We start from the raw sequence: 14,331 nt of genomic DNA, 5'->3' as shown, positions 1-14,331 counted from the left end.
GCATCGTGAGGTGTGAAGAATAAAGGTAGACCAATGGTTGATGTGCTTGATGCATATAGAGAGAAAGATCTTGTAGAAATCCACCCTGGGAACTGAAGAAAGCTTGTAGAAATAAGAACAAGACTCTCTCTCCAAAATTAACTAAGGTTTTAGTCTACTCAAAGTGCATTTACCTCTTCTTTCATAAAGGCTTTGGAAGTTGAGAGAAAGGAGACATAAGATGAAAATAATTCTTTATTAACTGAATTATAAAAAATAAAGTCTCATACACCTTATATACTAGCTATTGTAGCGACTATATTCCCACATTATTATTAATCTCTTACAAAAATAGTGAGTTTTTCTATATTTTAACATTACATGTTTAGTCTTTCTAAATATACATGTATTTGATAAGGTGCAAATATGCAAATATGGCAAGTATTCACATTCCATCAATGAAAATACATTTTCCATAAAATTTACACATAAATTTATTTGTTTTGAGAAATGCACATTGTTACACATTGTCTTACTGAATTGAAATCTATACGTACATTATTTATTATAATGTATTGTGTAATGGGAGGATTACATATATATTGTCACCAAATGCATTATCACCAAACATGCATCAACACCATCAATAATATTAAAGAAGTATCTAATGGGTGATAGTCCCTTTAAAAATAGTGGCAATCACATTTATATCTCGATAGGTAGGCGAGCACCAATGCGTTTATTTTTTGGAGCCCCTACTAAAAATTTGCTCAAAGATTTGATGATTGAAGCATGTTGATAATCTAAATTGTTATCTTTGGTAACATAAACATATGTCTGCAAGAACTCAATTTATATAAAAACACATGAAATGTTGTTCTCATGGAAAAAATATATACGTATAAACAAAGAAGCTTTTGATTGTCCCTCTTTACATTGTAATGTAGGCAAATTTTGGCAACAAAATACCTTTTAAAACTTATCTTATAGCCATATTTGACAATATGAGGTGATTTTTTAATATGAAATATATACAATTTTTTGCATTTTGAATGTCCTTTATAGCCAAATTTGCAAAAGTTCATCCAAAAAGAGAAATACAACTAAGTGGCTCTTAAGGTCTAGATTATTTCTAAAGGACTTGGTGTTCAAGCTTGAAAAGTGATACTTTGAAGAACATTGTATATTTTTTTATAATAGATGCATTTTCTAAAGATATTTTCATTGTTTGTAGAAAATGCATGATTAGTTGAACTGTTAAGTATAGGAGTGTCTTCCCCACATCACATTTTCTCATTCATCCATTCAACATCTATGACAAGACAAGCGTTTACAAGTACCAACTCTACAAATATTTCAATAGAAGATACATTATTAGTGATCGTATAGCCGAAAGGGAGCCTTTGTCCACTACTCACATGATAGCTATGCTCATGCTTCCATAAAGACATAATTGTTGTCCTTTTCACATTTATATAAGTGATTCTCTATGATTGAGAAAAAGAGTCCCATTTGTGTAATTGAGTGTACATGGTTGAGTTGAAAGTTACAACATCTTGGAATTAGTACATACACCATTGAGCCACAAGGTACATAGTAGAGCAATTAACTTGCATCCAATATAAAGTACATGATTGTGAATTTGTGCATGATTGAGACACAAAGTATATGATGGAGAAATTAACTTGTACGAGATCGAGACAAAAAGTACACTATGAAACAATTCATTATAGGCTTCAATTGATGGAGAAATTAACTTGTACAAGAACGAGACAAAAAGTACACTATGAAACAATTCATTATAGGCTTCAATATACCATAGCTTACCATTAACTAAAAACCATGAGAATAAAAGTTGCACAAGAGAGAAAAATAGAGACAATATGCATGAAAAGAGAATGGATATAATCATCCCCATGTATAAGTGTATATCTCCCTCATGTATGAATTTATGTATTTATATTTCTTAACTTTTGTGCTAAAAAATCATTAGAATCATCATTTGGGGTCTTTGTTTTCATCAATAGTATGCTTTTGCATACTAATTTTCTAACACTCATTTACTAAATCTAACTTTGCAAAACATTTGTCTTTTCATTAGGCCTTAGTACGAAGTATAGATAAAATAAATATATCTAAGAATTTGTGCACAATAAATGCAGATGATAGAAATACCCAAACATTACTAGAAATAATTAACTTTTGCAATAGCGACCATAAAATTGGCAACTATTACATACGCAATGGATATTATGGGCATCGAATAAAAACCAAATTCGTGTGATCCATGAAAAATGTATCGTGTTTATATGACATAATTTGTGAGTACATACAAAAACTAGAAATGGATGCTTAAGAGGAGATGCTTGAAAGTGTGCCATACAAGTGATACTTCTAGTTACAAATTTTGTATTGAACAAATGCTTTTTCTTCCATTTATTTTTTATGGATTCTCAATAGGGTCTCTCTCCTTACTAGAAAGCATAGGGTAGACATCAAAAAGATCATGAGGAGCAATATTTCTCCCCCTTCAATAGACACCATCATGAAAAGTTTGGTAGTAGCAATAGTTATTTCTCTCTATCATATCCCCCATCAGTAGAGGCACCATCGTGAAGAAATTAGTAGTCATAAGAGGTATTTCTCTCTATCATATCCCTCATATTTGAATTCACAAATAGTTAAGAAAGTTGGTAGAAATATTATTTTGCAAGTTCTCAATTCAATAGGGGTATGGATAGTCTAGTTTCAAATATATATTTCTTATTGTGAGTTTTTCAATCCTTTCTTTCACATATCAATATTAGCTATTCATATATGGTATGCACTTGAAGACCCCTTTAGTTGGCAAAGAAGCAAGCAAGGATTGTTACCCTTATAAAAGATAGAAGCTAATGTATTATTTAATTGATGCTCAATGTTGTGCCCTCATTTTGGAAAATAAATAAACAAGGCCTATCATTTTGAGAAAAGGTAGGAGGATATGTTTAGTAGCTAAAACTTTAACCCTATAAGGTACCTTCAATACACTACAGATATGTGCATATATTATGGTGGCCAAGATATAATATTCGTAGGGTACATTGACTCTAATTATGTAGGACAAGCAAATAGTAGGAAATCTATCTCTAGCTATATCTTCACCTTTACTAGGGGTACTATTTCTTGGATATCTAGGATACAAAAATTGCACAGCCTTATCTACTACAAAGGAAAAGTGTGTTGCAATCATAGAGGCTTACAAGGAGGCTCTATATTTAGGTTGTCTACCCATAGAACTTGGTATTACTAATGTGGTCCCTATCTACATTCGGATTCTACAACTGCTATTCACTTAGCCAAGAATTCAATCTTCCATAATGCAAAGATAAAGCACATTGAGATGCTTTACTACTTTATTAGAGAGGTCATTGAGTTCAAGTCCATCAAGCTTATTCAAATCTCAACTGACCAATATCCCATAGATCTACTCAGTAAACGTGTCTGAGCTCAGCATTTTGCCTTCCTTCGAATGCAAGTAGATATTGGATCAGATGATGTCTTTCCCCATCCTATTGTACTTTATGTACATTTGTACTTAGTAAATTCTTTTTTCTTTCCCTCCTCACTAAGGGCACATTATCCTTTAAATGGGAGGTTGTTGGAGGTAAAGGAACCGATGCCTACGCCACTCGTTGTTGTGACGCTATGCACCCACCATTGAACCTGAGGGCGGAGTTTTTCCCAAGGATTTTGAACTAATTAGTCATATTCATTAGGAATTTTTTTTCTATTGTGTGTGTCTTTTTGTTTGACGTTCAATTTGAACTATTATTTTGAATATTTGATTGCTTGGTTCAATCCTAAATTTTTTGTATTTACCGAGTAGTACTTAGCCACAAACAACCCTCATGTATGTTTGTGTGTGTGGTAGCTCATATGAATGGTTGTTTGTGTGTCTATGTTGTTTATGTATCTAGAAACTTCTAAAATGGTGACAAATGTTTTTAGTTTATGTAGCTTAATATCAAGACAAGCGGGAATGCCGAATTTGTATGGGATTCGTAGAACCATACGAACTCTGTCTAATCCAAAGTTGAGAGGGCAAGACATGAAGAGAAACTTAAAATAAAGCAACATCTTAGAATGAGTCTATCAAGAACCCGGGGAAAGAAGATGCATAAGATTATATTCGGTCATACTCGAAGCTTTCCATGAAAAAGGTGTGAATGGTGAGGTGACTAAAAAAAATTGGTTCCCTTCTTGAAAGTCTGAACACAAAAACAAATCATTGGAATAAATCATAAGCTAATGATTTTTCTTATCAATGATTGGAAAAACTTTGAAAAAACTTTTAGATTGAAACGAAGAAAAACAACATCACTCTGGGCATAAAATGGCTCATGTTGGACTGCTTTTTGCCCACCATCATTAAACCTTTTAAGCTTTGAAGATTATGGGGAAAGAAAAGCTAATGATAGCTATGTAAAAGCTATGATCTATGTAGATTTGGAGGATATGATGCAAAAAAGTATGGAAAAAAGTTAACAACAAGAGGGGGGATCATGAAAAAAGGATTTCCTCAGGCCTTGGATCAAAGAGCATGCTTGTTCCTTTCCGATTTATTCTTCGTTATTGATGGTGCCATGAGATATGCATAGAAGGACCTCACAAATTCTCCAAAGGAAAATGAAGCAACAGGTGAAAGAGAGGATGTGGGCCTTTCATCCTATTCTTTTGCAGAATCGAGTGCATGCCTGAACTAGTGGCATTATGACATGTTGCGAAAGAAGCTTTTCAATGAGAGAGAGTCATGTCCTTTGTACAATCAAGCACATATGCATCAACAGCTATTGGATCAACAACAACTGTTGCATTAAGAACGTGAGAATAAACTTCGTGCAAGTAAGGCAATTAAGGCTGTGGTTATAGTGAGTGAAAATTATTTGATGGCTAGAATGTTTCAACCTACATTAAGGCCTTTGAAAGCTAGATGCACTTCTTTGGAGTTCTAACCAAGTGGAGCAACTATTTATTATGGCTTCTAACACCTGCTTTGCGAGTTAGAGTGACAGATCTATTTCTACAGGACTCTAACTAGAATGCTTTCAAGAAAGTTCTCAAAGACAAATATTTTCTGGAGGATTATGGTATTGCTACATGAAATACATTTAGAGAGTTGGTTTATCAGCCCAAAAAAGGACTTATTGCCGTTGAATTGTTGTGAGAGTTTGAAGAGCAATACAACCAGTTGGATGCACTAGAATAAAGAGCTTTGAACTCAGAGAAAGTGGAGTTATTCTTACATGCGGCTGATCTTGCACTTCAAGATGAGTTGGGAAAGCTGCTAAAACCATACGTAGCCCATGGGATTGAAGATGGATTGGCAAGATGATGTTGATGTGGTCTCTACACTAACAAAGAGTCAAAGATGGAATACTTGCTTGTAGATGGGATGCAGTCACCACTAGCGATGACTTCTTCTACCACAACTTCTCCTGCTTCTCCTGTGCACCATCTACTACTTCTCCTATTTCTTAGCATGTGTCTATACCTATGCCTATTCCTACTATGGTTGTCAGACCAACTGCAAAACATACTGTTGAAGATATGACTGAGGAGATATCAAAGAACTTAAAAGACCTACAAATCAAGATGACTAGAATAGAGCAGCAGCTGCTTAGTCACGCTTTGGTTTGAGCCTCAACTTCTTCTACTCGTGCAAATTCTTTGAGGAGTTGGGCTACTCATATGAATTCCAAAAAATATATGACTAATTTTTGTCAGTCAAAAGAGTTGGGTGTTGTTTATACACATCAAAATTTATGTTTACTAGGATATTTACAGCAAGGGATTAAATTTTCATGTTGTAGCAAAGAATTCAGAGTACAAACAAAATATAAGACAATTGACAAGAAGATCAGAACAATTGCTTGACTACTACCTTTGGAAAGTGATGAGACGATTAAGAGAGTAGATATGCAGCCTCCTTTATGAGATCCTACAAGTATTAGACACATTATTTGAGCTAAGACACTGAAAGAGATGAAAATTGCGACTGAATATTTTTTACTTCCAATAGAGGTGAAATGTTTTGAGGAGATGTTGATCAGACATGGGAGAGCCTTTGCTTTTTTCCTACATGATATAGGTTGCATTGATCCTAGGGTTGTGATGCCTATGCTTACTTTTACCATTCTGCATGTTTCTTGGAATCTACGCCCTATTTAAGTGTACCTGCCCAAATTTGTGGAGCTTTTGAATGAGCAGATCAGGATGGGGATTATAGATCCATCTTCAAGTCTGTATTCTAATAGATGGCTCAAAGTTCCCAAGAAGAATGGACCACTCAGATTCATATAGGACTTACAGCCATGATTAGGGTCACTATGCAAAATGTTGGTGCAGAACCTATTGTGGATGAGCTCGCATAGGCTTTTGTTGCATGTGCTATCTATTCACTTGTCGACCTTTATTCTGACTATGACCAATTCCAACTTGCCCTTGAGAATAGAGATTTGACTACGATGAAGACACCTTTAGGCCTTGTCCAAATGTGTACGCTTCCCAAGGGAGATACTAATTCAGTTGCCCATATGATGAATGGGATGAATAAGGTCTTATGGGATTTTATTCAAGATCTTACCATGCCTCTAATTGATGATCTGCCTATCAAGGGTTGTTTGGAGAAAGAGAAGGATGAGACTTTAGATGATCATGGATGCAGGTACTTTGTAGCCATGCATATGAGAGATGTTGAGAGGATTCTTTGTAGGCTAAAGGAAGTGAATTTGACCTTGTCGGGGCTGAAGTCTATTTTTGGTGCTAAAGAGGTTTTGATTGTCAAACATATGTGTAGTTATTATGGCAAGAGGCCTTCCCCTGCGAAGGTTGAAACCATAGAGAAGATTGCATGGACTTTCTCTTCCACTTCGGAGATTCACATGTTTCTTGGAGCTTGTGTATTTTATCTTATTTTGATTCCTCATTTCACTCATATTATAGATGATCTCTACTAACTCTTGAGGAAAGGGTAGTGTTTTTCTTGGGACATGAGACATCTAGATCAATGCAAAAGCTAAAGAGATTGTTGAGAGCTACTTCGACTCTTTGGAAAGTAGATTATGAGTGTGGGATACTTATTGTACTCACTATTGATACTAGTCCTATCAGCATTATCACATGGGCTATTAGCCAGGACGATGCACATGGGAATAGGTATGCCATTTGGTTTGGGGCAAAAGGCCTAAACGAGTGGCAGCCCAAGTATCCATAGATTAAGAAGGAGCTCTTGGGAGCTTTCATAGCTCTCAAGAATGATAAAGAGTACTTCATTGGTGCTGTTATGGTGGTCGAGACTGATTGCTTGCCTCTTCTAGTTATAATCATGAGTTGTTCTACTCCACACATTGCCATGCTTAGGTGGTTTGGGTACATAAAATCCATGAATCTTGAGTTCAGACACATAGCAAGTAATGAAAACCTAGTAGCCGATATGCTTTCACGAGGGAGGAATGATGATATGGATTCTTCTTGCACTGATGATGTTGATGATGGAGTTGATCTTTTAGCCATGTATACTGATCATACTTGTCATGTATCTGCTTTGGAGAGCTTTGATGAGTCTTTGTATACAAGAGAGTATTTGTAGATTCACCATTATTCGAGTACCATGTCTAGACAAGATGGATGGATTGATGCAAACTACAAGTAGATCAAGAGAAAAGCTTATGGTTTGTTCTTGTAAAGTGGGCTGCTTTGGAAGCATCCATGGAAGCAAGGAGGATAGCCATTGAGAGTTGTATGTGATAGAGCTTCAAAGGAGGTGTGAATCATGAGAGAGTTTCATGAAAGTCTTTAGGTAGGACATAGAGGTATTTAGGCAACCTATGAGAATATTAGAGAGCGCTATTGGTGGAGAGACATTTACAAAGATATCTTACATTTTGTTGAGACATGCATTGATTGTGAGTTGTTTTCTTTAGTGACGCATAGAGACAAGATTCACCCTACTTACCCACTATGTATTCACTACAATTGGGTTCTTGATTTGATTACTATGCCTATTGGAGTGTGGTAGATGCATTACATTGTTTTGGCATGAGAGGATCTCACAAATCAAGTGGAAGGAAGAGCATTGAGGACAAAGACTACTTCAGTGATCTGTAAGTTTCTGTTGGATGATGTTATTTGCAAGTATGGCTACATTGGGAAAATTATAGCAGATAGAGATGAGTTGGATGTTGATGAGGCTAGGGAGTTTTTCTCTCACCTTGGCATTAAACTTGCTTTAACTTCAGCATATAATCCAGAAGGAAATGGGAAGAGCAAGAGAGGCCATCCAGCAATTGTGAAAGCCTTGGCCAAAGCATGCAGTGGATGGGTTAGGGAGTGGCCTAGATTGTTGCCTTACGCCTTATGGGCTAATCACTCTACCCAATGTGACCACAAGTTATATGCTAGCTGAGTTGATGTATGGACAAAAACCAATTATGCCTATAGAAACTTGTACACTCACATGGAGTGCTTTACTATGGCAGTAGGATGAAATGACTAGAGAGGATCTTTTGGCTCTTTGTATTCGTCAGTTGAAGAGCAGATATAAGGATATTGAGAGAAAAAGCCCAAAGAGGCCAGAATTCGCAACAAAGAATGATTTGATAGCAAACATAGATTGAGATCTAGAAAGATTGAGGAGGGAGATTGGGTGTTGGTCTACAACAGTAGTCTAGACAAACAACACAGTACTATCCACAAGGTTTCAAGATGATGGTTTGGGCCTTATTTGGTCCAGCATATCTATGAAAATGCTACATATTTCTTAATAAGGCTTGATGGTATGGCCTTGTGGATATAGATTGTAGGAAAGAGAATCAAGTTGTTCAAGAGCACAAACGATGTAGCCTATGCAGTTGAGAAGTTGGATAATGAGTTTTATGATGGACTTGAGGCAGGGGATGATGTAAATGAGGATGTGGATATTGCATATGACTTTACAGAAGATGAGGAGATCAGGTTGACCGTCAATATTGGCAATGATGAGGATGGGTAGATGTGGTCTATATGGAGGATGTGCAGGTTAGGAGGGGGCAGATGTCGCGACACTGCATGTCCACCACTATGAACATGAGGGTGGAGTTTTTCACAAGGAATTGGAACTCACTAGTCAGTGTCATTAGGAATTTGTCTTCTGATGTGTGTGTCTTTTCGTTTGCCATTCAGTTTTAACTATTAGTTTGAAAATTTGATTGCTTCGTTCCATCCTAATTTTTTTGTTTTCGCTGAGTAGTACTCATGCGCAAATAACCTATGTGTATGTCTATGTGTGTGGTAGCTCATATGAATGCTTGTTTGTGTGTTTACGTTGCTTATGTATCTAGAAACTTCTAAAATGATGACAAAGGTTTTTAGTGTATGCAGTTTAATGTCAAGACAAGCAAGAATCCCAGATTTGTGTGTGTTTCTTATGACCATACAAACTATGTCTAATCCAAAGTCAAGTGGGCAAGACATGAAGAGCAATTTCTTAAACTGGAGCAACATCTTGGAATGATTCTATCAAATAATTAGGGAAAGAAGATGCATAAGATTGCATTCAATCAAACGCGAATCTTTCCATAAAAAAGGGTGTGAATGGTGACTAAATAAATCCCATTCCCTACTTGAAAGTGTGAGCACAAATTCAAATCATTGGAATAAATTATAAGCTAATGATTTATCTTATCAATGATTGGAAAAGCTTTGAAGAAGCTTTAAGACTTAAACAAAGAAAAACAATGTCGCTCTCGGCATAAAACGGCTCCTATGAGACTGTTTTTTTGGCCGCCATCATTAAATCTTTTAAGCTTTGAAGATTATGGGGAAAGCAAGCTAATGATAGCTATGTCAAAGCTATGATTCGTGACAATGTGGAGGAGATGATACAGAAGAGTTTGGACGAAAGTTAACATCGAAGGGGGGGGGAATGACATCAAGAGACTACTGTATTATTAGTTGAATGGCGGCATCCACAGAGTAAAGTGCGGGGACTGATTATCTATGTTGTAACTTCAAGAAATCATGCAGAAAGGATATCCTTGGGCCTTGGATTGAAGAGCATGCTTGTTCCTTAATTATTCATTGGTATTGATAACAAAGTGCCATCAGAAATGCATAAAATGACTGCATAGAGTCTGCAAACAAAAATGAAGCAGTAGTTGAAAACGAGGGCCTAAGCCCTTCATCCTACTATTTTGTAGAATCCAGTGCATACCCAAACCAAGGCATTATGGCATGTTGCAAAATAAGGTTCTCAATGAGAGAGAGCCATGTCTTTTGTACAATCAAGCAAGCAATCCTTGTGGATTTGTTGTGGCTACAATTGGCTTCATGAAGATGAGCTTGTTTAACAATAGGGATTTTGAGATCAAAATCACTAAAAGATGGCTATGGGTTTAGCTCTCTTTATTGAGCTTTGGTTTTGTAATTTGGCTTTGGATTTGTACTTAGATTAGAACTGCAATGTACTAGAACTTTGTCATCAAATACGTTTTCTTGAATCGATCTTGATCTTGCTTCCATTTGGCATAGTTTTCCTGCGACGAGGGACTTTCGCAAACTCCTGTTCATATTCGATACAACACCATGTATTCACTACAGTGATAATATCCATACACCCATACATTGTAGGTAGTGAGAACCAAACACCACCATCACTTTATTCTTTATTTTTTTAGTGATTTGACTAATAGAATAAGGGAGATTAATCACACATTGTAATTGTTGGAGTTTCCACATCTCTCTCTCTCTCTCTCTCTCTCTCTCTCCATAGCTCACACATTTGGTGTTTTTGCTTGCTTGTGCTCTCACTCGAGCTTCTCCCTTCATTTTTTTTCACGATTGATCTTCTTCATGTGTCTCTTTGGTATCACTGTCTTGGAAATAGGTCCCTCAAAGGAGAGAAAGTCCTTAATCATTTGCAACACTTAACACCTCTTGGCTAATCATGTTTTGATTTATGTAATCATTGTTTATATGGCATGTAGACTCATAACTTGTATAAAAAGAATGGTTCTATATATGTGGGTGTGCCCTTGGCTCTTCTATATTCACATGTTGTGATCCCATGCCATTGTAGTCATTAGGTGATGCAAAGTATTTTTCATTTGTTGGTGATTATTTACATAAGGTTTGGACCTATCCCATAAAGAAAAAGTAAAAAAATTTGCCTATATTTCAATTGTTTCTTACTATGCTCACAAACCAATTTGGGCATAGGCTGAAATTTCAATGATTTGATAATGGAGGTGAATATATCTCTAAGGCATTTGAGCAATTTTAGGATAAGAGGGGTATTAAGCGTCAACTAACCGCCCTTGACACACCACCCCAAAATAGTGTTGTAGAGTGCATGAATAGGACTATTCAATAAAGATCCCATTGTCAAAAAGTTTATTGTTCATAATATAAATCATGGAATTCTTATGAACAGAGAAGAACTTTACTAGGATTTATATGAGGAATTTTCATACATAACTCAATCATTATTACCCAACAACCAACTTAGATATCACTTAGTTACATAAGTTCTTTTGTAATTGTCATACAATTTTCAGTTGTACCATGTATATTGATAAAAAATTAAGTCTATGGGAATCCACAACTTGATCAGCTGGAAGTAATTGACATTTTGCAGGCTAAGCCACATTGGTTCAAGTGGAAAATTTGGTTAGAAATCAAGAAAAGTGCCAAAAGTCCACTAGGTTCATGGGGGACCTGAAATAATGGACTAAAATGACCTGTAAGTGACCTAAGTGGTCAAAAAGATAAGTGGGAGCTGAGCATCATGCAGCCCGCATTTTTCGGCACAAAAATCGGGCTTGCATACCTATGACAACTGGAGAAGGAGCAGTGGGCTCTGGTAATGCTCCAAATCATGCAAACTCAAGACAAACTGGAGCTGAAGAAGGAGTTACAAACAAGGAAGGTGAGAGCTCTTCTTACCCGTCCATTTGGTATGACAAAAATGAATGGTTTGATAGTCCATAAAAGGGGGAAAACCTGAGAAAAAGGATTCAGCCTGCTCTTGTGTACGTCTTCTCTAATTTTTTTACCTTATTCATGGTCCATGAAGTCCGTCTTGTATCCAAGTACTTGAGTGACTTTGGGACAAGCAAAGGGAAGGATTTTGAAGGTGTATGGGCTGTTATGGGATGAAAAAACGTCATAAATAGGGAAGCCCACTGTTCTTGTCAATTTTGATGAGTAAACAAGTGATCTATGTGGTTGTAATAGAGAAAATTGACCTCTTAACATCAGGGCTGTACTTGTGAATGATTAGAGGAGCTTATTCTTGAGATTATGTACACTTTTGGAGCTTGATTATGGGCTGGAAATCACTATTTTAAAACAGGGCTGAAGTCTCAAGGCCTTGCGGATCGCAATTTGTAATGGAGTGTTGCAAAGAAAACAAAATGCTAATTGTTAGAAACATGATTGTCAGTACAAAGAATATTTCAAAAAAACAAACAAGCAAAACAAAAGAGAAACTTACAAAGTCCTCCAAATATGTCCTGTGGCCGCCACTCCCAAGATGATGGACCACTCCGGCCTCGAGTCGTGCCCTCGCCGCCTCGCGCTGCTGACTCCAACGTCCTGGAGAATTTGTAGTCTCCTCCCTCAGTCGGCGCCAGTCGTCTGCATCTAACCACTCGGGCTTTGCAGTCCCACTCTTGATTGCCTTGCGTGCGTCGGATCGTCTATGTGACATGTATGCACGCATGCAATCCATCATCCATCCCGTAGAGAATCTATCCACTACGACTGGCACCGGAAACTCCTCGTGCAAGGATGCTACTATGTAGTCCTTGCTCCCCTCCGGTATGTTCTTCCAATGATCCAGGACATTGTGCCGAAAAACTTGTTGGCACAACTCTCTCATGCGAGCCATCATCCTTCTCCCCTCATCATTCACGATGATGGCTCATGACCTACTATCAACCAGATATCCATAACCCCTAGGAGTCGGCCTAAGATGGGTCCTCTCCCATCTCCGTCCACACTCCTGGGCATATCCAAGAGACCCCTCTACATCCGGTGTACCGACGGGGGTAACCTCTCTCGGAGTGGCACCCAAAGGGGTGCCACCTGCTGACAGCTGCGCAAAAGCCGAAGTAACTGGAGTGGATATCCCCAGAGATGTGAAAAATCCTGGAGGTGACGCAGCTCCAGCTGAACGACGAGACAGAGACACCACATCCGTGTCTCCACAGCAGCATCTCCCTGATCTCGATGCAGTCCCTCCCTCTGGCCCAAGTCGTGAGCGTCGAGATCGTCTCCTTGAAGCCGAAGCATCCAATCGCACTAAATTAGATCTAGCAGAGCACCCTGACGAAGAACGAGACAGCTCCTGGTCTACCATCTCTCTGAATCTCGTGAGCTGGTCTGGAGACATGCATGTGAAGATGTCCTGCAACTCCTCATCGCTCATCCCTCGACTCATCCTGAAAATGTCACCTGCATAGATAAAAAATGGTGTTAGAATAATCAACTAAAATTATACAAAGCACAGTAATATAAATCATTTTTTAAAAATCCCTCTTAAAATGCATATCTTATGTACCTTTATAAGAGATCTAAACAACGAATTGAGTAAGTGGATGCTCCAAGTATAAGGTATCCTATGGTCCCATGTTAATCTCCTGACACAACTCCGCATACACTGGAAGGGCAATAGACATGACACCACAAAAGAATGAGTCCGCCTCATTCTCAAAAAATTCATTGGACTCCTGTATTTCCATCATTGTTAGCGGATGTGGGCTCCAAGCTTTTGACGGCCTCCACCCTTTGTAATATTGACCCCTCTATTTGCATATTATCTTCATCTATGCTCGGAACATCGCTTTGATCATATACTCTCGCACTTCGGGGAGTTGAAGGTATAACATACCACCATCGAGGTTGTCGGGGGTTTGGATAGAAGATTACCTGTTCACAAATACGTACAAAGCAAGTTCAAACCATTGTGACATAAACCATGTCTTATTACAATTAGCAAGCAAATGACTCCATGCACCTATTCACAATGGGCCGGCAATACAAAGGTGTCGCGCAAATCCGTCCATTTTTTTTCGGAATCTATTTCAAGAAATCCCGATGGACCTCGTCGAATTGTTACTCCAGCTCCTCCAAGTACCACTTTGAACCATTGCACATCGAATAGTATCATGGAGAAGCTACGGTAATCTACTGTAATAATACTTTGCAAGTTCCCAAAATACTCCATCTCATCCACAACCATGTTCGGATCCGTTTCTCGTCGTCGGCTCTCTTGCTCGAACCTTGCCATGACACCACAATCCATTGTGGAGCGCATTTTGTCAATACGCTCCA

General features: G+C 37.7%; 1 pseudogene; it reads left to right on the top strand.

The window, feature by feature from the left end:
* The window catches only part of LOC148012645 (uncharacterized), a 31,635-nt pseudogene extending 22,625 nt beyond the window's left edge, over positions 1–9,010 (top strand).
* Positions 9,011–14,331: the final 5,321 nt, after the last annotated feature.

Source organism: Lygodium microphyllum, chromosome 27 (assembly GCF_053477565.2).
Source record: "Lygodium microphyllum isolate KBCC chromosome 27, Lygodium_microphyllum_v1.1.10, whole genome shotgun sequence".
Taxonomy (NCBI): Eukaryota; Viridiplantae; Streptophyta; class Polypodiopsida; order Schizaeales; family Lygodiaceae; genus Lygodium; species Lygodium microphyllum.
Note: the sequence above shows the minus strand (reverse complement) of the source record. Positions and strands in the feature narration are given on the sequence as shown.